The following is a 27,237-nucleotide window of genomic DNA, read 5'->3' on the forward strand; positions in this document are numbered from 1 at the left end:
AAAAGCTTCTCTCACAAAATAAAAGCAACTATAACTCATATTGTCCAAAACGCTTTTAAGGCTAAATGTAAGTTAGAGATTGACAGTTACAGCCTGAGAGTATATATACTTATAAACTTAAATTTCTTTGGAATCCCCTCTGTTCAGAGTCCTGGGAACTTCCGTCGCTGATCGACCATTCAGGGCAATATCATAGTTCGAGCAAAGGTTGTTTAAACAAAGAAGCTTTGGTTTCTTTGATTAGGCACATATCATGCTACAATTAATTGCCTTACTTGACAAATTTTTGTATTTGATTTTTTGGTTTGATTTTGACAGAGCGCTCGATGGCTATGTACCTAAGGAGAGAGTTGTGATTCGTACAAAAATGCTCAATGAACGTTTTGACTATAATTTACTTTCGAACAAATGTTTCGCTTTATTAAGGATTAATGTTTCGTTTTATTATTTATCAGTTTATTGTGAAAGTGAACAAATGTTTCGCTTTATTAGGGATTAATGTTTCGCTTTATTATTTATCAGTTTATTGTGAAAGCGAACAAATGTTTAGCTTTATTATTTATCAGTTTATTGTGAATGTGAACAAATGTTCCGCTTTATTAGGGATTAATTTTTTTTTATTTATCAGTTTATTGTGAAAGCGAACAAATGTTTCGCTCTCACAATAAATTCATGTATTCATACAGAAGAAATAAGCTATCCTTAAATACATGCTAAACATTATTTACATATTAATAGCAATTAGTAATGTTAAAGATTGGATGAATTTCTACAAAAAAATATTGTGTTTCTACTGAACAAATACTATAATCTGGAAACACGGTGTTCTTATAAAATGTTTTCTGAAGTTTTCTCCGTTGGTGGCAAATTCCAAAGCGTATACTTTGTTATAAAAAATAAATTAAGACACAAAGTGGCAGGATTTTATCTATAAAACGTTTGGAACTTGAAATGCAGCAGAAAGAGAACATAAGAAAAATGTCGATTTTGCTTGAATGAAGAATTCTTATGAGAATTTCCCAGCGTTTGTCACATTCTGAAATTTTGGCGACTTCTACTGGGATGGTTGCGGTAAGATGTAAGTCACCAACTTCAAATTAATCGTATTGATTTAGTAGTTAAATTTCATTATGATATAGTGCACTTAATATAATGCATCTGCTTTACTGCATCCTGATTAGAAATTGAATTTATCAATAATTATTTACATGCATTAAGTATCCTAGAAAAATATTGACAATGGACAATGCGACATTCGCATTTATAAGACATTTCATAAATATAGTAGCTATTAGAGAAGATTGTCAGTGCTTTACTTTATGCCATTGCACTTGCCTCTCAGAAAATAAATGATTAATTACAAATAAAAAATGAAACTTAAAGGAAAAATTTAAATAATTCTTTGACAGAAAAAAATATGGAAACACAAAATTCTTGGTTTGCTTCACTAATTTACAAATTTAAATACTGTTAGCATATTAAGAAACATTTAAAAATGTAAAATATATTGGAATCGTGAAGTTGAAGAAATTAAAAGTTGTATTGAAAATGTGTTTTCGTTATATAAAATTCTTAAATATCTGTCATTATTATAACAGTCCTAATTACAATCATGAATATTTTAACATTTATTCAAAACATAGGAACTCTCAGCGTTTTGTGTATCAAAGAATATATCTTGATGGCATCTTATCCTTACGCAAATTTCAACTTTAGCAATAATGCAAGCCTATTTATCTCAGTCCTAATGTGGTATCAGGTACAAACCGCTCGAATGTTTTTCTCGTTATTCCTTAAAATATTTAGCGTTAATGAAAATTTTCCAAAAGCATAGCGAGGAAAGTTCTGCTATAAATAGAGCTTTCTCTTTCTTAATTATAACATTCTTGCATTAACTACCCAAATATGATGTCTTTTAACTATTTAACTAATTCAAATTATGTGTACATCATCGCACATTACTGTGAATTCCAAATCCGCTTTTTATTTTTATTTTGGAGAGGTGAGCACGATTCGAGATTTGCAAGAACTAACGTTCTCCTTTTTCCTAATAAACCTGAAATAATACGATTTCACATGTTATCTGCAATGACGATTTTTTTTTTATTTCCTTTTGTTCCGAGGTTTTCCACCAAAGGAATCGTAGGAATTCACGATAATTTTTTTGAACAGATATTTGCAGAAAGTCTCTCCTAATTGCTGAGATAATCCCTATACTTCCTTGTCGAAATTCAAGAGTCAATCTAGATATTGATTCAATTAAATTTTGACTTTTTGTCAGACAGTCATTCAGTGACAGAAAATCCTTTTGCTTGCATGAAGCGTCAAATACAGGTCTTACTGCTGCTGCTATCTTTGAAGATTGGTCATGTAGGAAAGTTAATGATTATTAACTCGTTCCTTTTCTTCTGTTACCTTTTTCTATTACTCCAGATTCGAGCCATTCTTCTATTCCAGCGATTCTCTGGATTCGAGCAATTCTTGTATGTTTCAAATTTACCTTTCAATATGAGCTTCTCTTTGTGGAAATCATCTGTTTTGCAGTAGCTTTTCTGTTACTGGGTAAAGATTCCTTCTCGTTGATTCAACGTTGGAGGGTTTTCCTTATTTTGCATAATAAATTTATTTTAAGTTTGATACCTGTTCTAGACTTCTCAACTTCCCCTTCCATTCTCTCACCAGGATGTAAATTTAAAGTTAAAAGAAGTGCTTATTTAAACATGTGATTATCTCAGTTTATCCAGAGCGTGTGTTGCTAGCCAAGCGCACGTTTCATTGTTATTTCTCGGTCACGCTAGTAAGCCTCTTGGCTTTATTAGATTAGTATCACTTCGGTTAGATTCCTGTGAGTCCATCTCTTAGGCAAAAAATTAAGTGCGCTCTTGCATTATTTATTTCAAGCTTGTCTTGTATTATATTCTATGTTTTAGCGTCCACCGCAAGTGGACGGTGTCTTTGTAATGCACAAAGTCTGTGCCTTTCTGTTAATTAGTTTAAATTTATAAAAAGTTTATTTTCACCCTTCTTCTGTGCTGGTAATTAATTAACGCCTGTGCAAAAAGTCGCCAGGTTCATTGTAGGATCTAATTTAGTTTATGTGGGATAACACAGGCAGACTTTACAAGGTGAACTGACTTCCATATGGATCGTCCATCTTCTTCAGAGTCTTATTGATTGTCCACCTTCTTCAGAGTCTTGTGAAAGTGATCCCGCACTGCCTTTCCTAATTCTGAATCAAGTTTATTTTCTTTACCAATTGCAATTCCCAGTGGTTCTAGTATCTACAGGTTTTTTATGTCGCTGCTATCAGTCAAAATGGACGTTATTGTTGATGACATGGACAAGGAGTTTCTTTCTGGGAACCCTAGTCATTTATCTCTCGCATGACTGTCCATCCAAGTAGTGATTCCACAGCAGTCAGCCTATTTTATAACGTCTGAACTCTTCAGGGTAACAGCGAACCTGTAACGTCAGCTCCAATGAGAATTTCTATTTACAAATCCATTCTTACTACATCAGATGTATGGATATTTTTCTGCTTTAGTTCTGCTATCCATGGTTCAGGATGGAAAGTGACTATTGTTCCACAAAACTTAGACTATTCCAGCAAGATTAGTTATTTAGAGAATTCACCCTTTAGGCTTCTAATGTTCGCTTTATAGCGTTTGTGAATTTATTTCTTTGTTTTTAATCCTCCAAAATGTGCATCAATTAAAAATTCAGATCCACTTGCGTGTCACCCTATGACTACAGCAGTTTGCTTTAATATGTATGAAATTTACGACCTTGTGCAGAAAGGTGCCCTTACTGTCTTCTGCGTTTTGTTTGCGTCAATATTAATTAATAGTGTTTGAAGAAACACTTCATCTGGAAAACTCGTGCTAGCAAGTCATACGTTTTGTTTTTCCTCTAATTTATTCCTTTCGACGTCATCGCTTTTGATTGGTGGGAAAATCTGAACACATGAAATCCCAATGTCTTTTCGAGCATATCAAACATCGTACATTTGTCTTGCATAGCTTGACCCTGTATCCCATTTTAAGGCAGAAGAAGTAACGATTCCTCCTCTTAATTTAATTATTCTTTTGATTCAGTGTCCTTTCTGAGCGACAAAGCAGTCTCGACTTTTACGGTTTTTCTTACAAAATATGCAATAAATCATTCCACTATAATATAATTCTACTATAATATAATTCCACTATAATATAATTCCGCATATTATTATAGCCTGAGAACAAATCATTTGCGGTAGACACGAAATGTTCATTTGGTACCTTTATGTCTTCTATATGTTAATTCTTTACTCCAGCAGTATATAAATCTGACTGCTGTAATGAACGGCAGATGACTATTCTTGAATCAGTTACCACTTCGAATGGCAACGTGTTAGTTACACGTTTTCACGATGCATTTCCAAAATGGTTGTTTTCCAAAATATATCATCATCAAATGCGTATATGGACATTCCGTGTATACATTCCGGACATTGTGGAAAAATATTATATTCCTTCAAAAACTGCACAGAAGTTTCTTCGTGTGCAGATAAATTCCACAAGCGCATATTTCAAATTCAATGCGAAGACCAAAAATATCGCAGTTTGCCTTTAGAGCTACGAAAATGGCGACGCTGCTTATTTAAACTTACAGATATCGATATTTGGTTGCCTGAAGAATTGTTATGCGCATGGTTGCCACGGATGGAGACTTCTACCAAAGTGGTTGCCATAATGCCAAGGCACCTAAACTACATTCTTCATTACTCTGAATATTTGGAGTTATCCAGTACATTTAATTTACTTTTAAATTTAAGAAATACTAGATGTTTATTTTAACTAACCAAAATAATATTTCTTATCCTGTTACACAGAATGAATTTTTAAACAAAATGAAAAGCATACTTATTCCCAATCCTTCCTATGTAAGCTGAAGTTTAATTTTAAATCAAAATCAAGAAACCTTCTTTTCATTTAGTGGTATTGTGCAGTATATTATGATTAAATGAAACTTCAGTTTAAAGCTTTAACCTTCCTAATACTTATTATTTGTATCTCCTTTGTTTACTTCGCTTGTAGAAATAATAATGAGCTGTTTCCTTTGAATATTGTCCTCAAAATCCACTAAATCAGCTCCAAAAGCTTCTACCTAATGAGTAAATGGTTTCAAAGGTAGATAAAGTAAGTGTTCTCCATAGCATTCGCGATATTAAGTAAATTAAATTCGAAATAGTAAACGCATTAAATTATTCTTCTGAAAAATGAGTACTAATTACATCCTAAAGGATATCTGGCTTAATTTAGGAAACGAAAGTGTCCCTTTTGGCTACTGATTTATAATATCAGAAATAAGGATGGAAGTAAAAAACAAAGTTGTTATCTTTTACCAAATTCATATACAAGTGGAAATATGTAAAGAAAACTATTTTCTGTGTGGAAAGGATGACAATTTGAAATAACATATACTTTATGATAAACGAAAAAGAAGTATGTAACGGTAAAAAAAAGTAATATTATATGATAAATAAAGGTAAATTTCATTTGTCATACTGAAGTGCAGTTAGCAAAAATATTAACTGATTTTCGCTATATGGAGGAGCAGGTATGTTTTTTTAGTTGCCTAACCGCAGCTAAACTTTCCATTTTTTGTTTTATGTTCTAATAATTTCTGTCAGTTTTGGGTACAAAGACCAAATATTATGGGTAGGTAAACTCCATGTTGCATTTCTTTTATTTTAATATGTACTCCAGTTTAATATAAACTCACATCTTTCGTGATCCATTTGAATAAAGATCAATTACTGCTCGTGCGTGGTCACTGTAATTTTGTAAAGTAGTATATTATTCACATTAACTTTTTAAATACCTCAAATGTATTGGTATAAGAATTTGCTTTCATGTTTCCAAGTTTACACAGTTTAGGAAGTAAAATAAATAGTTCACAGTTATAATGAGATGAAATTAAAGCAGTAAATCTTGCAAGAATTAATGAAGCATTGGAATGGAAGTTTGCAATATAGGTGCTACTAATCAACAATAGGAAAAAAAAAGGAGGCAAAACAGTCAATTTATTTCCAGAGAATTTGACACTAGGATTTGGCAATAGAGAGGTTTAAAAATAATGGTGTTCATTTTAGCACCGCTCACTTCTAGTTTTGAGATTTCCCTGCTTCATTGTATTGAAAGCGACAGATAGTGACAACGAGTAATCGAAAATCAAGCAAAAGCTGTGAGTAAATTGTCCTTCCTTAAAGTGGCATGCTAAGCATTGGATTATTTTACTTAAACTCTTATTTTAAATGTGAAGCAAGTAGCGGCGCCATTTTTGTCTACCAACACTATTAATAGGCACTTCAGTTGCATTATTAATATATTTATATTAAACAGCATACTATTTAACTCAGTTTTAAAACAACAGAGGTGCTACTTTCGTAGACGGTTGCACGGCTTTTGGCGATTTTTTTTTTTGGCTAGCGATACCACTTATGGTAAACAAGACAAGTTATTTATGGTAACCGATACTTTGTTGTCATTTTATTTAAAAATAATGCGTTTTATTATGCATAAATTCCGTGTTTTAAATATTATGTATGGCTTCTAAATATTAAAAATCAATTTAATTTTGCATTTTTATTTGAAATAAAAATTTTACGGTTTATGATAATTTATGTAATTTTATATTGTGGATGATGTAATGAATGACGTCACATTACTTTAAAAGGAATTTACTTTAATATCTATAAATTTAATGTTTTGAACATTATTTATGGCTGTTAAATATTAAAATACAATTTAATTTTGCATTTTTTTAAATGATATTACTATGTATGATTGTTTAAATAATTTTAATTCTATGCGTGATGTAATCAGCTCCCTGATTGGTTACAGAATATTTGTGCATTACCGCGCCATTTTAAAATTTTATTATTCATCTCTTTGAATTCCTTACATTTCATAGGGAACGGATATTTCCCTTTCAAAGCTTAGTGTTGTTATTGTTAAGTACCAAGAATTATTGGTATCGGAATCCAAATTTGTCCTTTGAGACCTTATTTTGGCCAACCTGGTTTCCCTAATCAGATATTTATTTATAAATTGTTACAAGGGTCAGAGAAAATTTATTTGAAGTTTTTGAAGGAAATCTCGCTAATTGTTTCTTCAATGAAGTGCAAGAAATGTGGATAACAGAGGAAGATCGTTAGAAGAGCCGATTCTGAAGACGGCCGTATTTGGTATTGTGGTTTACGGTAGAACAAATAACAGCTGTAACGGTAAAAAAGTATTAGACATTCCTCCTTTTTTACCGGCAGTAAACTTCTAATTGCTGTCATTTTAGCTCTAGTATACGAAGTGTTCTTATTTACTTATTTTAAAGTATTTAAGTAATATTTTTGTTCTTTTAAACGTTGATATGATGGTTTTTAAACGTTGGTATGATGGCTTTTAATTCGATATTCAGTTTAAGTAATATTTTAATCCAATTAAACGTTGGCGCAGTGTTTTTATAGCTGTGTTTTTATTATATTTCATTGCTATATGAAAGTAATAATTTAACGTTTCTTTAGTATTTTATACTCGTAGTAAATGTATTTATTTACATTTGCCTGCCATCTTAAAAAACAAAGTTTTCAACAAAACATTAATCCATTATTTTAGCAATATTTATTTTTTTTTTAAAGTTCGAAAACTTTACTATGGGCAAAATACGTAAAAAGAGAGTTTTTCAAGATGGCTGACGATTGTTAAAACCGTTCCAACAATTGTGTCAAAGTAAATCGTCAAAAATCTGTGCAACCGTCTACCAAACTAGCACTACAACAGATTAATTACAACAGCAATCTAATTCATTTGTTGTGTAATTATAATAAACTGATATAACGATCAAATAAATTGATGCGCACAAACTGGTACACTTAAGACAGCCTACACAAATTTTGTTTCCTCGAGGTTAGAAAGTAACTTGTGAAACCTCATCATCTAATTCTTGAACATCAATGTCACTTAAATATTTTTTTTATTCCACTTGTATACTCCGATACATTACATTAATCTTGAAATTGTCTATAGCTAATTAAAATGTTTTGATAATTTTCTAATATATTTAAATTTCGTATAAAATTTACAGCAAATTGTTCCAGAAACAAAACAATATATATATATATCTTAAGTTTTGTTTAACCAGGATTGAAATTATTATCAGCCGCTTAACTGGGATAGTGATCAGAGATATGCTTACTGCTGTATCGACATGCCCAGGTTTGAATCCTGGAGAAGGTATGGATGTTTGTAAATGTATAGTATCTGTGCAGTATGCGGGCATTCTAAATATGCGGGGAGCCGAAAGTCCCCCCAGGTGACCTCCATCAAAATTGGAGAGAAACTGAGCAAAGTTGTACTGTTAACTGTATGGTGCTCAAGGCTCATGCTAACTGCAAGCGCAATATTGCACTTCTTGCCCCGATGTATTTCGTGAGCTTGTTCTGATGTTACTGTCAGGCAGGTGGCAGATAAGATAAATCACAACAACAACAACAACACAATTATCTTCATGTATTTAATTTTCCTAAATAATAAAACAACGACATTAAAATTAGATAATATAGAAAATTTATAATTTTTTTTTTTTTAAACATTTAATGTAATTATTTTTAACCTGAAAGAGCTATTAGTCTTACAATTCAATTTTGCGAGGTTTCACTTTTCATTAGTCTATTACTATTTGCAAAATGCAACGTATTTATCCTTCAACTTTAATCTGATTATTGATTAACATACTAAGCTATTCAAAAACAATAGATGAAGCTCTTAAGAATTTTTTTTAACATTTCCACCTGACTGATTTAAATAAAAATGCATATCATTCAATATAAATCTTAATTAGAAACATTGAGTACTTTTAAAGAATTACATTGTATATTTTTTCACATTATAAATATACGGAAGATATATAATATTCCGAAATTAATCTAAATGTAACTCTACGCTCTCATACTCTAATATACCCTAAGATGTGGTGTACGACAATTCGTCCTTTAAAAGGGGGTATATATAAGCTGTTTTCTCCTCCACATGCCTTCGTGGTGTAATTGGAAACCTACTCGAGTGTTCGAGATTTCCAGAATCCGAGTCCCGACGAGGGTATTGCACATTTTTCACGTCTCTTGCTTCAAAATAACTTAATGACTCTACACTATTAAATGCGAATATATTTTTAGTAAGTAAAAATTTATATTTCCCTTACATTTGAAGCTTCACAGAAAAAGAATTAAAGTAATATCTAGTGAAAAATTAGGTATTTCCCTATCACCTCTAGAAAACGTAAGTGCGCCTAACGAAGAAATGGAAAATGAAATTATACATACGTCATTATTTTTGTTTGGCTTATTTAATTATGTCAAAGCACTCAAGGACTGTGGAAAGGACTCAAGGACTCAAGGACTGTGGACTCAAGGAAAGCTTTGGACTGTCTGCCAAAGCGGAGTGATACCTTCGTGCAGGACTTCTACGGAAAACTTGCTCGTTACGCATGGTGGAAAACACGAAAACGTCCATGCAATCAACCTGTTATCCACGATTCAAAACGCGCACCGAATTACAAGTGCTCAGCGAATTTACTACGTGTATCATTATTTGGATAGAATTGCAGAGGGAATCTATACTGAGCTTCCATTTGCTTTATTTCTAAACGTTTCCTTGCGTGGAATTTTGCGCAATGTTTTTATAAAAAATCAAGTTTAATTTAATTCTAAGGATTATTACTTTTTGCTTGCTTTTATAAACCCTAAGGAACTTATTTTTGCATTCTTTTATACTTTCGTAATAGTTGGGGGCTTTCAAAACGGACATTTTCCGAGTATCTGGACGAATCCATCATTCATTTACTTGCTTACTATTAAGAACGTTTCTTATGTGTACTACAGATGGTAATCGGTATTACCGATTCAAACAAACACAAACAAACTTTATGCAAGAATCGTTTCAAAGGCCTAGGCAAATGCACAATGGCCATTTGATTCACGTTAAAATCCCAGCAAATGGGTTGGCTGCATGAGTGGTTTCGTAATTTCCACTGTGTTAAACATAAAGCGGGCCATTTTCCTTAAAAACCTTCCAGGAAGCCACTCTTTTTTAAGCAGATGAGCATCACCTAATCAATGACATAATAACACGAGTAATACAAAAATCAAAGTAGCATCCTCTTTCGGAATGCTAATCAGCCTCAAATATCCACTAATATTCTTTATCAACGATATTTAAATACTAAAGTAATAATATAGGCGAATGTTGCAAAAGGCACAAGTGAGAAGGATTGTGAACCAATATTCATTACCACCAGAGACTTTAATTACGTTTCCTTTGACTTGATGCTTACATAAATTCTGCTTGTTTACATTACTCAGGGTAATTACTCTCTGTACTTCAACTAGCTTGCCCCAATGGTATGCTCTTAATAGATATATTGAATACTCTAAGATAATACTCTAAGATTCTTCGCAGAATTAATTTTATAGCGGATGCTTCAATACTAAGGTGCCATCGCATTTTCCATTGGTCTGGAAAGTTCAACTTCTCTCCCAACTTATCAGTGCAGTGTGTTTGTGTTTAATATGCATTTCCGGATAAATTTCCAGTGATTTAGAGTCTCTCAGATATATACTAAGTCGCATATCATGTCTTGCATAGCTGTATAATTCAATGGAAAAAGGTGCACTTTTATTGCAGGACAACAGATTTTAAAACAATATCTTATGGAAACTATTAGGAATTGTCTTCCACTCTAAAAGTATATTCATGTATTTCCATGTTTGTTAATACCATGCTTGTAAATTCCAGTGTCATGTTTCGTAAAAGTATATTATATTACCGACTGGTGTTTTATAAGATCCAGATATTCTTCCTACTCTGTATTTGTAAGAAATATATGGTAAGATAACGTGAGTGTGCTGAATCTGTTTTTATTGAAATGAAATCGTTATTTCAAAAATTAATCTACGATTGCGCAGTATTACACAAGTAAAATCAGGAAACTTGGTACAATATGTTAATAACAGCTTTTTCAAATGCAATTGATATATATATTGCAGTGATATATCTATAAATTTGACGAAATCTAATTGTGCAATTTATGATAATAAATATATTTTATTATGTTTTATAGAAACGTACAGTTTAACAATAATTCATGTCATGAAAGGAAATTAGTCACTAATTAACATAAATATATATAATATATATCCTGGATGTATATATATCAGATGTGTACACTGAGAACATACGTGTATGTGCAAAGTGTACTAAGATGTGTAAGTGGACAACAGTAGAAAATAGATTAATAAAAGTAAACTGCTATTATTTTACAGGCTAATGCATATAATTTTGTTGCGGTGTAACTGCCCCACTTGCCCAAGTTGGAACATAAAACGCGAATAATTGATGACACCGCCATATTGCAACAAATAACATTGGCACCTTGGAACCAGAACGAAACCTTGGTGCTCAGGAAGTCTATGTTAATCAGAATATTTATAGTGTAAGAGGCCTTTACAGCTTACTCAGGGTAAATAATGGTGGCCTCTACACTTAACCTAACCTAACCTAATTGTGTATCATCGTTTAGAAGTGTACATTGCAAAATAAATCTATGAAAAATAATGTTAACCAAAGCAATAATATATTTCATTGTAATATGAATGTATTAGGTTTCTATACGCCACGTAATTACAAATATTATTTTTAATCCAAAGCAGTTTCGTAACAAAAGGAAGCGTTTTTTTTTACAGATAAATGATTTATTTTGCTTTGCATATTTCTGACTGACAAGTTGTAAAAAATAGTATTTAAAATTTTTGCAGATCCAGTATTTGTAATTTTGTGTGATATTTATGCTTAAATACATTCAAAGCTGGAAAAAAGTTATAAAAACTGATTATTTTACTTCCAGCCGGCTAACATACTTTAACTTCTATGTAAAATGAATGAAGTAAATATGAATATCTTTTTTTTCAGGCTATCTGTAAAGGAGTAGTCGGTCTTTGTTTCCCTTACGAGTGATAGAGGTTACATGATGTCTTTTTGCAGCTTTCTTTCTTGTGTGTTTTAAATGAGAAAGCTTCACCAAGAAAATTCATTGAATGCAAATATTTTACTGTTACATGCGAATTTCCATGCCCATTTACTTCATAATTTGACCAAATGGAATCTTAAACTATCAAAGGAAGCATATTTGACTATCTGACATTTGAAGAGAAATTTGCAATAATATAGTAATTGCTAGTTCATTTTAGCTCACAGAAAAAATCATTATTACTCAATTCATAACAACCACTAACTGGTGCATTTATAATTATGAATTATGGTTGATCTAAGATAATACTTCAGAATGGTTACAGAGAAATGAAAATCATGTCGAATATCACCCTAGAAAACTGGTACGTAACCCAAATATCCGATTTACTCATAGATTCCTAAACGTGTCACTGGTAGCACGTCTATTAAGTAAACAAGAATGACTTTCACTAACGTGCTCCGAATACCGTAGTTGCGCTCTGCAGCAATAATAGTTGTTTGCTGTACCTAAACATATTCCTGAAACTCTAACTCAAATGGAAACAATATTCCTGAAACTCTAACTCAAATGGAAACAATATTCCTGCTTAGTATTCTGTATATTACTTGCTCTCCATTTGCTGCATTTAACAATGCCTTGACATTACTAGAAAGAGCTAGATGAAGCTAGATTCAATACATATCTGAGGAAAGAATTGTTACGAATATCGGGTAGAAATAAGCATTCAAAATTAGCAAATGCTTTCAAAATTTCTACAAGAAAATTGGCACCTTTGAAATCCGGGTGTCTGTATTTAAGACCCAATGGCCTGCATTAAAATACACGAGATTTAATACTGTATTTGAAGTAAAGCTTTAAGTAACTTTGTAGAAAAATTAGCTTTATAAAGAAATAACAACAAAATAAAACATAAAAAAATCGCTAAGCGGTTTTTTTTTTTTTTTTTTTTTTTTTTTTGCTGTGTGCGCGTGAAATATTATTTCATAGAATATTTTACGCAATTTCTGATTAAGCCTTTCTATATTTTCATAGACACTATTTTCTATATTGTTCAATAAAATATAAAATTAGTTTTCGTGCTTTAATTCAATTATGATATTCGAATTCCTCACTGTTATTTGTAAAATTGATTCTATTTATGATTATTTCTTCAGCTACCCATTAGCATAGCTTTTAAGGGGACTCATACACCTTAAATCCCTCATGATCTTCGAATATGTGACTGTTGCAAGAATTGGGATATTTTATTTATTTTAAAAGCAATTACTTACAACCTTTTACAGGTGACTACATAACATAGCTGCTTTGGAAACAAGTAACCAGAAAGTTTGTGTTGCCACAAATATTTTTGTAATTCAATCCTCTTTGTGACAAAATATTTCGCCATGTTTCAACCTTGCGCGCATGATATTTTAAAAATGGCTATTGGTACATACTTGAAATTGGATGGAATTCTTTATATGGGCACTATTTTCTAACTGAACCAACAATCTGAAGAATATTTTAATACTGAAAAATGTTATGGACGAAAATATTACAAATTTTGTTAATAAAATACATTTTATAAACTCAACTCAAAATCAAATAAAAATTTGACACGAAATTTTTAGAATTTTAGGTTCACAGTAGTTTCCAAATGTTATAAAAGCTATATATTAAATATGGAATTAAATTATGAAACAGAATGCTTTAAACTGTGCGCGCAAGTTGGAAACATGACGAAAAATGTCACAAAGCGGAAGAAAGCAGCTATATTATGTAGTCAGCTGTAAAAAGTTCGTAGTAATTGTTTTTAAAATAAATAAGTTATCCCAATTCTTGCAACAGTCACCTATTCGAACATCTTATGGGTTTTAAGGTGTATGAGTCCCCTTAACTTGATAAGAGAATGTCGAATTTGTTTTCTCCATGAACACTTACTAGTGCAACTGTGAAACCGCTGATAGGACTTGATATCCTTAGTCCTTATTTGAAAATCGCTGTGATAAGTGTACAATGCGTTGAGAATAAATAAAAATTGTCCAGACATTGACCAGCAGTTCGAGTAAAATTCTGGCGCCCAAGGTAGTTAGTCTCGTCCAGAGAGCTTTAGCCTGCTTTCCTGTTTGTCCGAGATTTAATAACCGACTAATAGAAGTTAGATTTCAAGATTTAACAACTTCTTGAAGTTCTCCAATCTTTAGATTCCCAATGGGGAGTTTTCTTGTTCCCGATCATCTTAATTTTTTTTCATCAGAGTTATATAATTACTAAGGAATGTTTTTAATGATGGATTATTTAAAATCTTCATGTTTTTAACTGGAAGCTTCAGGGGTTTGACTCTGAGAATTGGGGCTAAAGCTAAGTTCCTGGTGTGGCCTTTTCGACAATGAAATGCCCATACTTTTTCTGCAATTGCCAGACACACAAATATGTTTGATTTGATAGTTTAGGGTTTCATTTGGTCAAGTTATAAAGTACATGGTTACGTACCCTTTTGCAAACTTCAAAATGATTTCGACCGCATTTTAACATCTTGGGTATTAAAGCATGTCAGTTGTCTATGGTAGAAGCTTTGGCAACGGAAGCAGATCAACTATCAACTGACGTTTTCCCATCTTGCATTTCTTAGAGACTTACTTCCTGTTGTTTCAAAGGTTTAACCTAGTATATTCTCCTTTCTTCATCACTACAGAAGATTTAAATAAAGGAAACAGGAATTTTCTCCGTGTTATCATTTTATTTTCTGATCAACTCCTTCATCTTTTTAGAATTCCAGTTTGTAGGAATTCTTGCAAGATCTCTCTTCCCTCTGCATTCGCAGAATGTCTAGGTATTACTTCCTTAATTAAAACTTCTATGGTTTTACAATAGGTATGGTATTAGAGGTATGCTTTCAGTAAAACTACAAAAGTATTTCTCCATATCGCTTCTTAAATGAAGAAGAATTATATGCAATCTTAGGAGATGTAAACAGTTACTCAATACCACGGAGCACCCCCATGTGCTCAGTAACATGGTGACACTCGAATAGTTCCTTCACCTTATTCCAGGTAACCTTCGTACTAAGACAACAGCTCAGAAAGATGAATTCTTTCTGAGTGGGCTCATCTGTACAATATCAACCCTGTCAATTTGCATTTCGTCGACCTGATTGTTATCCTCATTTTTGGGAAGGAGTTTTCATTCGCTATGCTGCTTTTCTCCGGCTTCTGGTTATTGAATTTTGTTATTTCGTTTTGTTTGTTTGTCTGTCCTCTTTCGGGTAAGGTACCGCTGGTTTCAAGCTGAGAACAACTTTAAGGAGTCTCTTTCGAACAATAATGTGGCCTCCTTCTTTGGTATTTAATCAAATTTGCTGTCAGCTAAAAGAACATGCTTTGTTTTTGCAATGCATGGTATTATTATTTAAAAGTTATGTAAAGACGATTTTATTTAAAAACAGAAAAGAAAAAAAATATATAATTACCTGTCTATATTTTTAAATAAATATTCACTAAAAATTGAGACCATATGAGTTAAAAAAGGGAGAAAATAGTTGTTAAATAACTTCAAAGATTTCTTTCTTTTGCGTAAACTAATTTTAAACAAATATACACTGAAGAGACAAAACCATTATGACCACTTACTCGATAACATGTTACGCGAAATGTGGACTGCAAAACAGCTGAAAAATCGCTTTGGCATGGATGCCAGGTGACTGCTGACAGGTTGTATCAAATGTATAAGGAGATATCATGCTAGCTTGAGCTGCTCGGACATGGTGATAATTGAGCTCCTACCTGCCGCTCTATGATATCCAAAACGTACTCTGTCGAGTTAAGATCTGGTGAGTTAGGTGGCCAGGACATTCCTCCTTTTTCTCCTTGGACCACTGCAACTCAATTCGAGGCTTGTCTCATGGGGAGTTGTCCTGCAAGATTTCATTTCTAGTTGGCAAGACAGACGCAAGGTCAGGCAGCAAGGACTGAGAACAACTTTAAGGAGTTATGCATGCTCCGCAGTTATGTTCAGATGTTCTGCAGCTTACATGGTGTACCACAAATATGGGTCCAGAGCCGCCCATGAGAAAGTGCCCTTAAATATAATACCGCCTGTGTATGACGTGCTGTATAGAGGAAAGCAATTGTTCGCAGGCAGACGGAGTACCCTGATACACCATCGACGTGATGAATGAGAAATCGTGATTCATCCAACCAGGCATTTGTTTTTCACTTATCCATGGTCCAGTCTCGATGTTCCGGGCCCACTGTAGGAGTAGCTGGCAATGATGTTTTGTCAACATAGACATACGAGTGGGCTTTGCAGTCTCATATCCAATTATCCAATTATGTCCACTGAACTGTGTGTCTCGAAACACTTGCACCTGCATTGTATTGGTGTGTCAGTTGAGCCACCGTTTGGGACCAAATTTTCTGTACCAAGCGGGATAGTCTTCGGCTTCCTTTTTTGATGACGCCTGGACGTTAAACAACTTGACGTCTACTGCTGATTTCAACGTCATTTATCCACTTTGTATACTAAATACTTATAACGGCAGATCGTGACAACTGTTTCGAAGATACTCGTTCCGAATCATCGGGCCATGATAATCTGCCCTCTATCAAATTCGCTTAGATCAGCAGCCTTTCCCATCCTTCGGAAATGTAAGAGTAAGAATGATCTCTTACCTTCTCCAGCATGTAGATATGATCTATAAACTAGAAATAAGTTGCCTCTAGCCACCACAAATTATAATGTCATGATGAATCTTTACATGAAATAACAATGTACTGCTATATAATAATGCAATTTCTGAAAATCAATTATCAGAAAAATATATGTTACAGCACATAATGAGTAATCAAAATTTAACTGCTAAAGTTTCAGCACAACTTTACAACAGTACTTAAATGTAAGCTTTCTAAAGAATTTTTAGTTCGTACTTAATTCTGATAGTAAACATTGACGTAAACAGATCATGTTTACAAAAATGATTTGTAACGTCAGAACATCACTCCTGTTTCTACTGCAATATATATTGTCCTGAAACATGTTGCCTGTAGCCACGGCAATAGATAACATCTTAAATATACACCTTCACAACTACATAAGTATATTGCAATGTCTATTATGTAATGTAATCATTTTACTTCAGCTAATTTAAAGCTGAAAGGTAGGAGTGTCGTTAATGCCGCCGACGGTGGCAGTACTTCTAATGCTGTCTTGAGTCTCAATTTCCATCACGATATGAGGAATGATGTCGGAATGTTGTTAGTTTTCTAGTTAGCTTGTGGGGCTAATAAATACTTACTTAGGGTAAATATTAGGTAGCTCCCTCACGTCTACATAACATAACATAACATAACATACCTTCTCAAGCAGAAGTTAAATATCTTTCCCACTTAATCACGTTCTCTCCACGTTATCCAGACAATTCCGTCGAAAAATATGGGGATGGTCATAATGTTTTGGCTCTTCAGTGGAAATGCCTAATTGCAGATTTTCGACGAACGAGAAATAAAAAAAAATATTGTGACATTTCCGGGAATCGAAGCATAGATCTGCCATCTGTTAGCGTAGGCGTACTAACCTCTTACAAAATGAGACCACGTATGAAGGAATTCGACTCATTCAAAGAGCGACTAAAGGGAGACACACGACTTGTGATGATACTTGTGATGACACAAGACTTTATGATAAATTTCATTTTCATTTGAGTGCTTCTGTAGGGTATGCTAGTTATTTTAGAGGGGGGCAGTAAAAGGTATGAAAGCTCAGTTTTGCCCTCAGTGGAATTCGGACCTTGTATGTTTCCTTTGCTAGTTGTACTTGTTTATCGCTTACATTTCGACAGAGAAATGCGATTATACCTTGCATGCTTTCATATATTAGTCTGTTTGACTCTCTCCATACGATAAACAGAAAACAATTATCTGCCATGTCACAAAATGTTCAACATTTCTGAGAATACAATTAAATGATTACTCAAAGTTCACACTTAGCCATGTTTACTAATGAAATTAACTCAACGAAAGACCAAAATCATCTGAAATCAGTCTTCATCAGACCAAGATGGGCTTCCATTAAAGATTTGATTCATGTATTACTTTGAAAAAAGTAAGTAATAAAGAATCTGTCTGCATTTATGGAAATTCTTCTCATTATCATAAAACGATGGTCATCATATTTTCAGTATTATAGTCCTTCACCCGAACGTGCGCAGGTGAAAACTTAATTTTGAATTTCGAATATGTTTTATGAGTCATTTTCCATGTTGTAAATGAATGATGAACGAAGTCAACAATTTAAATGCGAGCAGCGGCAACACTGTTGAACAAAAAAAAAAAAAATATATATATATATATATTTACTTCAGGCGAACAAGACTTTTGCCAAGCAAAATAAGTAAGTTATTTATATTTCAGTTTTAATTTGCAGACTCAGCACTATGACAGCAATGTGTTGCAGCGGCCGGAAATAAACTACCTTTTTCTTCTGCACTCTAGCGTGTTGCCTTTTAGTAAAACCTAAAATACTTTCCGATTTAATCTTAATAGTTTGCCTACATTCTAATGTGATTAATTTAAATAAACATGTATTAAAATCGTAAGGCATCTAATTAGAAATATTCAGTATGTTTATTATATCACAAAAACTGGTCTTATTAAAATCATTATATCATTCTTCTTTCTTAAGATAACTATTTTAGGCGGTTGGCTGCGCGAGTGGCTAGTTTTGAAAAATTAATATAGTGAATATAAAGATATGTATGGCAAACTCTAATACTCTACCGGAAATTCTAAAGATACGTTGTTTTTAAATATTTTATGATTTTGCTGTTGCTTTGAATTTTATGCGGCGTACTTGCGAAGAGCGTGATATTTCATAAATAAAGTAAACACATAAAAGCTTTAAAGTAAAAAGAGAAAAACTTTGTTATCTATCTTACTAAGAAAACTGAATATTGATATGATGAACTGAGAAAGCACTGAAAAAAGTACAAAAATACACTGCGTCGGTAATTCCAAACATATGCTGTTATGCAGCTTTAAAAAACTTGTAACTTTTTTATTGAAATGTATGTGTCATAACTTCGAAGAAAACGATGCTTAATACTAAAGCTAAAAAGGAAAAAATGCGGTTAATGCAAACGCGGACTAACAGACTGAGTTCAGCGAGTGCATAAAAAACCTTGAAAAACCCTTTTGGGCGATTCTGAAAATCTGAAACCTTTTAAAATTTTTTAATACTTCTTTCATGCAGGGTAGACAAAAAAAAAAAAAAAAAAAAAAACATATAGGGAGGAGGTATAAAAACGCAAGCTAAGGAGGATCTTACGTGATCTTGAGCCGAAGGATGCAACAACGCTGGAGAAATATGCAAATACTAGGGCTTAGAAGACTTGAGCAATTAATGTTGCTAAAGAAGATGACTACATTCTAAAACAAGGTTAGATATTTTAAATGAGAACCAGGAGAAAAAAAAAATCACTTTATAGCTGAATCTAAGAGATGTATTTGTCGTTCATAATCAGGATCAACTTAATACACAAAACTCCCATATTCCCATATCTTTGAACACGTACGTATAGAAAGCATGTATATTTACATACAAATGTATGCAGAGAAGTGCATAAATATTCCTCATTTGAAGTATCTCAGTTGAATGCTAAATTTGCTTATAGTAAGAACATTTCAAAGAATATGGGCATACTTGATTACATCAGGTAACTTTGCCATCATAAAAACAGCTCATCTCATATTACCCTGAATTCGTAATGTTTGTCCTAGATAACAAGAATGGGCTCTGAAATTCGAGATTGTAAAAACAACAACCAGTAAATCATGTTCGTCATCAAAACCGAAGAAGAATCTGAACGATCGCGTTCATAAAAATCGAATGACTTTTAGAGCTTGAGGGGGTAAGAACAAACTGTCTTGCAAACTGAGGGATGAATTTTGAAACCGTTGCTAAGTAAAGAGTTTTATTTTAATGATTGGATTAAAATAAATTTGAATTATTTTAAGCATTCGATTTGATTTCATGATTTCTGAGTTTAATAATTCGAAATATCACAATGGATACATTGATTGAATTCTTCTAATTTTAATCTTGACAAAATATTCAGCAATTTTCACGACAGCAATTTTCACGACAGCAATTCCTTTACTTCAGTTAACATTTATTCTATTTTATTCGCAATTATTTTCTTTCATTTTAAGAAGCATATTCCAAAACATTCATTAAACCAAATAAAACAATGGTATTTTGTTAATGTACACAATGAACATTCTGCCAAAGATAAACCAACAAATTAAAAATTTGTATGTTACTTAGATTGTATTCAAAATTCAAAAGTATTCAAGGGAAATGAATAAAATGTAAATAAAAGACATAACGATAACACTTTATGAATCATATAGCCTAGAATTTCGCGATGGGGAGGAATACCGTTTGATCCTCTTACTGGGAATTGATACTAATAAATTCTAATCAACAATGTCAATCAATCTGTTCAACATTTTATTCATTAAAATATGAATTCAGTTTACTAATAGAAGCCGTAACTTAATTTGGTATGCACATTAAATCATTTTAAAATAACAAATTAACCAAAGTTTAAAAGCAATGTTCTTGTTAAAGAAAGCCGTGTAGGCTTCCGTCAAATGCTGTTATGTAATATCTACAAACCTGGTTTCAATAAGGCCTACAAACCTGGTTTCAACATTTACTTTAAGAAGCAGTTTATAAAAAATAATAAATTAAGAAATAATTAACTCAAATTAAACAATAATGTAAAAAAAACTTCTCTTTTGAAAAATAATTTAAAAGAAAGTTATCAATTTATTCCTTTGAAAGTTGCTGAATTACTATTCGAAGTGCCAGCAAAAACAAAACGATAAATTTTACTTCAAGATTTGGTTTCCAAAGTTATTTTGACCGGCAGCATCCATCTGAAAAAATACTGAGCCTATCTCCAGCAACCAAAACTTAAATTCCGGATTAAGGCCTTTCTAAAGCCAATCAGAATTCCTCAACATTTGGTTGGGAGCCATTTTTGTACACAGATTTTTAAACATTTCGTTGAGCCTCACGTTGGGCAAAATTTTATAATGTTCTTCTAGAAACACAAACACCGGCTAGCTCTAAAAGAATTTAATAACACAGCTCAGATATAGTTTCAAAGAAAATATATATCAAAACGGAACACATAACACTTAATTTACGTTCGAGTCACGGAAACGTAATTTGACAACCTATCCTCATCGCAGCTGGTGGTCAATTGACTGCAAGATGTTTTCGTTACCAATAGATGGTGTTTGACAAGTAGATCGGTTACATCCAAATGCTTCTGTTACATGGCTAATTTTCTATGCGTCGTTACGAGCTCACAGACGGCCGAGCCGTAAAATTGCTCAACATTAGGTGCTCTGACGTGGGTTCGATTTCAGGAGAATGGGCTGTTTTCATGGGCGTTTTCGCTATTTTTCACATTTGTAACGTGTATACGAGCCAGTTCCCCTCAGAAGCAGCCCAAGAGAAGGCATCGCATTCAAAAACGCAACTGAAGTTTTCTTTAATAGTAGTCTCTGCATGACAACACTTATATATATATATAAGTACGTGTCAGTGTGCTGATTTTTATATGTATATATATTCATGCATATGTGCAATACAAACAAGAAAAGACGTAGTAAATGTTGAAGGCGTGGCATGTAGATGGCATATTAAAGAGGGAGAATTATAATTGCGTAGAATGCTAGTCCATAATGAATAGGAAACTTCGCATTCGAGGTAGAATAAATTTCATTTTTATTTACTAAATTTCCATTTGTGGCCACAGTTTACTTGACACTCTAATCGTGCCTATTCAAGAACATATACATTTTTTAATTCTCCTGCGATAAGAAAAGAACTGAAAAAGCATCCGAGCAGCACAGAGGTTCAAGCTTTAAGTGCCCATATAATCCAATATGAAAGATCGCCAAGAAGGAGGTTTTGGTTTAGTTCCGAAGAGATTTAGTTATCAAAATTTTGAGTTTAGGTTCCGAACATCGTAATAACTTTCCTGGATTGCAATATTTCTAGATCAATCCATCTTGCATGGACTGCGCAACGTACCCAAAATTTTGAGTTTAGGTTCGGCATTACCCACGTCATCAGCATTGCGCAGGCCATGAAAGATGGATTGATCTAGAAATGTCAGAAACATCAGAAATAATTTCATTAGGTTCAGCTCAGTGCCATCTGTTGTTCAATATCGTCACCACATATATATTCATGCAATAAAATTTGTGATAGGGAAAACAGAAAAAAAAAATTAAATGACTTCCGTATTTCCTATCCATTTTACTGTAAATTATTCTATTGCTTTCAATTTCTAGCTAATTACAACAACAAACGAGCTGTGGGGAAAAAAAAACTTAAAAATAAACTTTTAAAATTATATTAGCTTTTTTTCGGTTGTCAGCGAACTGGCTGTGGTGTTTCGTTTCTGAATCAGCATTTGATTGGATTTATTACAATATCGCTTTAATAATTTAATAATGATGATTAAATATCTACATTTGGAGACAGATAACATTTAATAACCGGGAATAATGCTAAAGTAAGAAAACTGCTAAAAATTTTACAATCCTTTCTATCAAAAATGCACTATGAGAATCATGAATTAGATAACTCTAAAAATCATATACAAAACGTTTGAACACATATTCAGTTACACAAAAATTAAACTTAAAATTACCATCCTAAAAGCAACGAATGAATAAATAACTAAATAAAACGATACAAAATATTAAAATTATGGATAAAAATAACAATGCATTCAAATATTTACTGAAATTTACAACAACATGAAATTACTGATCTAAAAGGGAAAAAAATCCGGATCCAATGGCAAAAGTCCCATCATAGTGAAACACCAGGAATGAAATAACTATAGTTATAAAAATATATAAATATAGTTATAAAAAGCTTATAAAATTTAAACCATATAATTGTGTATTCTGAAATAATCTTCATGACAGCGATCCAAAATAATGTTAATTTGATTCAGTTAGAATATGAAAATTTGATTCAGTTAGAAAATAAAATTTTGGGAAGAGAGAAATCATTTTTCTCAAATTTTGATGACGTATTTCTTTCATTCCTAAGATAAACATTTTACCTTATATTTTTATTTGAATATTTTATGAAATCAGTCATTTTAATAATTTATAAACATTTTTAAAAATGCTTAATATAATTTTCTATTTGTTAATTTCAATAATTTAAGTTTTAAATTTTAATATGCAATTAACTCATTTTTGAAAATGCTTTTAAAGATTCAGTAATGAAATTGACTTGAAAATAATTTTAGAAAGTTTCAGTATCAGGAAAGAATACCTTAGCACATATTGATATATCTAGAGAATTTAGTTAAAATTATTAGTCTAATGTTAATTTTAAAATCATTATGTATGACTGGAGAACAGGAATAAATTTGGTAGTTTGTTTGAAATATATTGTTTTATATGCATTTAATATTTAGTAATATGTTTCATATGAACGGAAAAGGTAATAATATTACTGTAATTACTTACATAATATTTAAATATTAGAATCCTAAAAAAAATTTGTTGCCATTGCATATTAGTAGTCTTATATTTTATTTCCTTGCAATACTGACAGAGTTATTGTTAAAGAGTACATTTTACACCAAATAAAAACAACTATTTAGTTTTCTGGTTTTTTATCCTGAAATTTTGGAATGCTTCTTTGTGAAACTACCGGAAACGTTAAAATTAAAATATGAGCCTCATAATGGATAATCTATGCAATTTGATTTCAAAATTACGGAATTTAAAAAATCTATTTAACATCTATTTTTTTTCATTAAAACCTCGATGTGCTTTTTGGAAAAAAATACTAACTTGTATTATTTAAATATTTAAGTAAAATATTCATAAACATGCAGAATTTTAAATACCATAAAATTAAAGAAAGCACAATCTCTTCGGATAGCCCCATTTAAATTCCATCGTAGAATGAAGATTATTTCATGAAGATTATTTCAGAATACACCATATAATTGTGTATTCTGAAATAATCTTCATGACAGCGATCCAAAATAATGTTAATTTGATTCAGTTAGAATATGAAAATTTGATTCAGTTAGAAAATAAAATTTTGGGAAGAGAGAAATCATTTTTCTCAAATTTTGATGACGTATTTCTTTCATTCCTAAGATAAACATTTTACCTTATATTTTTATTTGAATATTTTATGAAATCAGTCATTTTAATAATTTATAAACATTTTTAAAAATGCTTAATATAATTTTCTATTTGTTAATTTCAATAATTTAAGTTTTAAATTTTAGTATGCAATTAACTCATTTTTGAAAATGCTTTTAAAGATTCAGTAATGAAATTGACTTGAAAATAATTTTAGAAAGTTTCAGTATCAGGAAAGAATACCTTAGCACATATTGATATATCTAGAGAATTTAGTTAAAATTATTAGTCTAATGTTAATTTTAAAATCATTATGTATGACTGGAGAACAGGAATAAATTTGGTAGTTTGTTTGAAATATTTTGTTTTATATGCATTTAATATTTAGTAATATGTTTCATATGAACGGAAAAGGTAATAATATTACTGTAATTACTTACATAATATTTAAATATTAGAATCCTAAAAAAAATTTTTTGCCATTGCATATTAGTAGTCTTATATTTTATTTCCTTGCAATACTGACAGAGTTATTGTTAAAGAGTACATTTTACACCAAATAAAAACAACTATTTAGTTTTCTGGTTTTTTATCCTGAAATTTTGGAATGCTTCTTTGTGAAACTACCGGAAACGTTAAAATTAAAATATGAGCCTCATAATGGATAATCTATGCAATTTGATTTCAAAATTACGGAATTTAAAAAATCTATTTAACATCTATTTTTTTTCATTAAAACCTCGATGTGCTTTTTGGAAAAAAATACTAACTTGTATTATTTAAATATTTAAGTAAAATATTCATAAACATGCAGAATTTTAAATACCATAAAATTAAAGAAAGCACAATCTCTTCGGATAGCCCCATTTAAATTCCATCGTAGTGTTTCATTGCGTCTTAGTGTCTCCACGCTATAGAGGGAACAAAGGTCAAAGAGGAATATAGTGTGTGTCTATTGATCCTTTCCTGCTGTTCTATTTACTTAACTTTTCAAAATGTTTAAAAATATAATATTTAAGAGTCAGCAAGTTTGTTTAAAAATTGAATGCATTTCAATCACGGTGTTTTGTCGCTATAATCAGAAGCTCGTCATCGATATTTAGACTTTTTCTCGATAAGCTACCGAGTTCAAATTTTGTACTCACACCGTTTACGGATGGAAATACGGCAAGGTAAACCGAGTTTTATAAAATTCGATTTAGAAGTCTTAAAATTTAATGTTGAAAAAAATTTTAGCTCATATTTCCATTTAAAGAATAAACTAAAAATCTCACAGATTTTAAGTTTGCATCACTTTACAGAGCATAAAATAGCTTTTGAAATAAAATTTGCATAAAATGAATATAATTTCTGATTTTGGGCGAATTTTTAAAACTTTAGACTTTTATGAGGTAAGACGAATTTTGGAAGTAAAAGACAACCAAAAGGAGAAAAATAATTTGTCGTACAGATTAATGAGAATAAGAGCCCCTTTGAAAAATTCCTGTACAATTGTATAAGAAGAATAATAGATTCTTAAATAATGAAATCAAATAATCGAATCGCATTGTCAAAAGTAAAAGATTTATTAATTTATCAAGAGAGCTGAACGTTTTTTATTATTCGTGATATAAATTTGTAGAATTTTTTTAAAGAGAATTATTTAATCACGTGTTCCCAATAAATTATATAATACATTATTTTCTCATTTTAATTCATTAATAATTTTATGAGTTATAATTAAAATTTTATTTTATAAAAACTTGTTTATTTTATTCAATACTTGTTCTAAAACGGAAATTCTTAAATTCCTTTTATATATACATTCACTTTGTAACTGGTAATAAATTTGTTTCCTTAGAGTCAGTGTAAGGCCTTTATCTCAAAACATCAAGAAGACTTCTCCCCGCGCTAATGACCATGGAGGTAGGAAAGGAACCTTACTTCCTACCTCCATGCTAATGACAGCCATTACCCATTGTCGCCAAGGGTGCGAGGACCCTTGTCCCCTTAGGCAATAGGGGTTGGAAGACGTACAAAAATACGGGCTAGACGTTTTTGGCGTATTTTCCGCTATAAAAACACGGGAAGATCCGTTTTCGAGGGTACATTTAACCCGCGGGAAGGCGCGTGGGGTGTATCATACCCCAACCCTACATAAAAGTGGAATATTCCTTACTTGTGAAACTGAAATTCTGTGCTGCTTTCAGTAGCTGAGTTTCTAGTTGTGGTTGACTTTCAGAACCGCTTTTTCTTTGTCTGTGTGTTTCAGAAAAAGATTTATCGGTATTTTGTTGGAAGTGGGGTATGACATATCCCACGCGCTTGTCCGTGTAAGTGTTTTTCTGACTGAATATTTAGTTCAGAAATTTATTTCTAGAGTGTAACAGTAAATATTTCTACTCGCAAGTGATTTTAAAGTAATTGACATTAAATTCTTAAAAATTTCTAACTGCATTAGGCCCACCAGCGGCCGAGCGGTAAAGTCGTTGAACACTGGTAGTTCGGTCCGAGGTTCGAATCCTGCGAACGGGATGGTTTTCCCCATGTGTAACGTGGTGTATACGAGCCAGTTTCCCTTAGAAAGTCCTCCACGAAGGCATCCCTCCTTTTAGGCAGATAGCCCTCGAGGCTTTGCCCATAATCACACACACACACACACTCACTCTAACTGCATTATGGTAAAAAGAATGAGTCCCAATGAACAGGAGATGCAATGCATGTGAGATTTATTAGAAATATTTGAAAGCGATGAAGATTGCATTTCGGAAACTGAAGATGAAACTAAGAATATTTTCTACAGTGTTTTGGTTTCGAAAAAGATAAAACATTAATTCCTGATGTTCCTAAAAAAGGAAAAACTGTTCTTATGCTTTATATAACGATCATTATAACATTATAACATTATATAACGATCATACTATAGATGATAGTATTGGAGAAAATAAAACGTTAGGAATTATATGTTTTAATAATATGACTAAAGGAGCAGTGGATATGGGGGATGAAATGTCAGCCA

This window comes from Stegodyphus dumicola, chromosome 6 (genome assembly GCF_044657685.1).
Source record: "Stegodyphus dumicola isolate Sdum_Otavi_A_Nest chromosome 6, ASM4465768v1".
NCBI lineage: Eukaryota > Metazoa > Arthropoda > Arachnida > Araneae > Eresidae > Stegodyphus > Stegodyphus dumicola.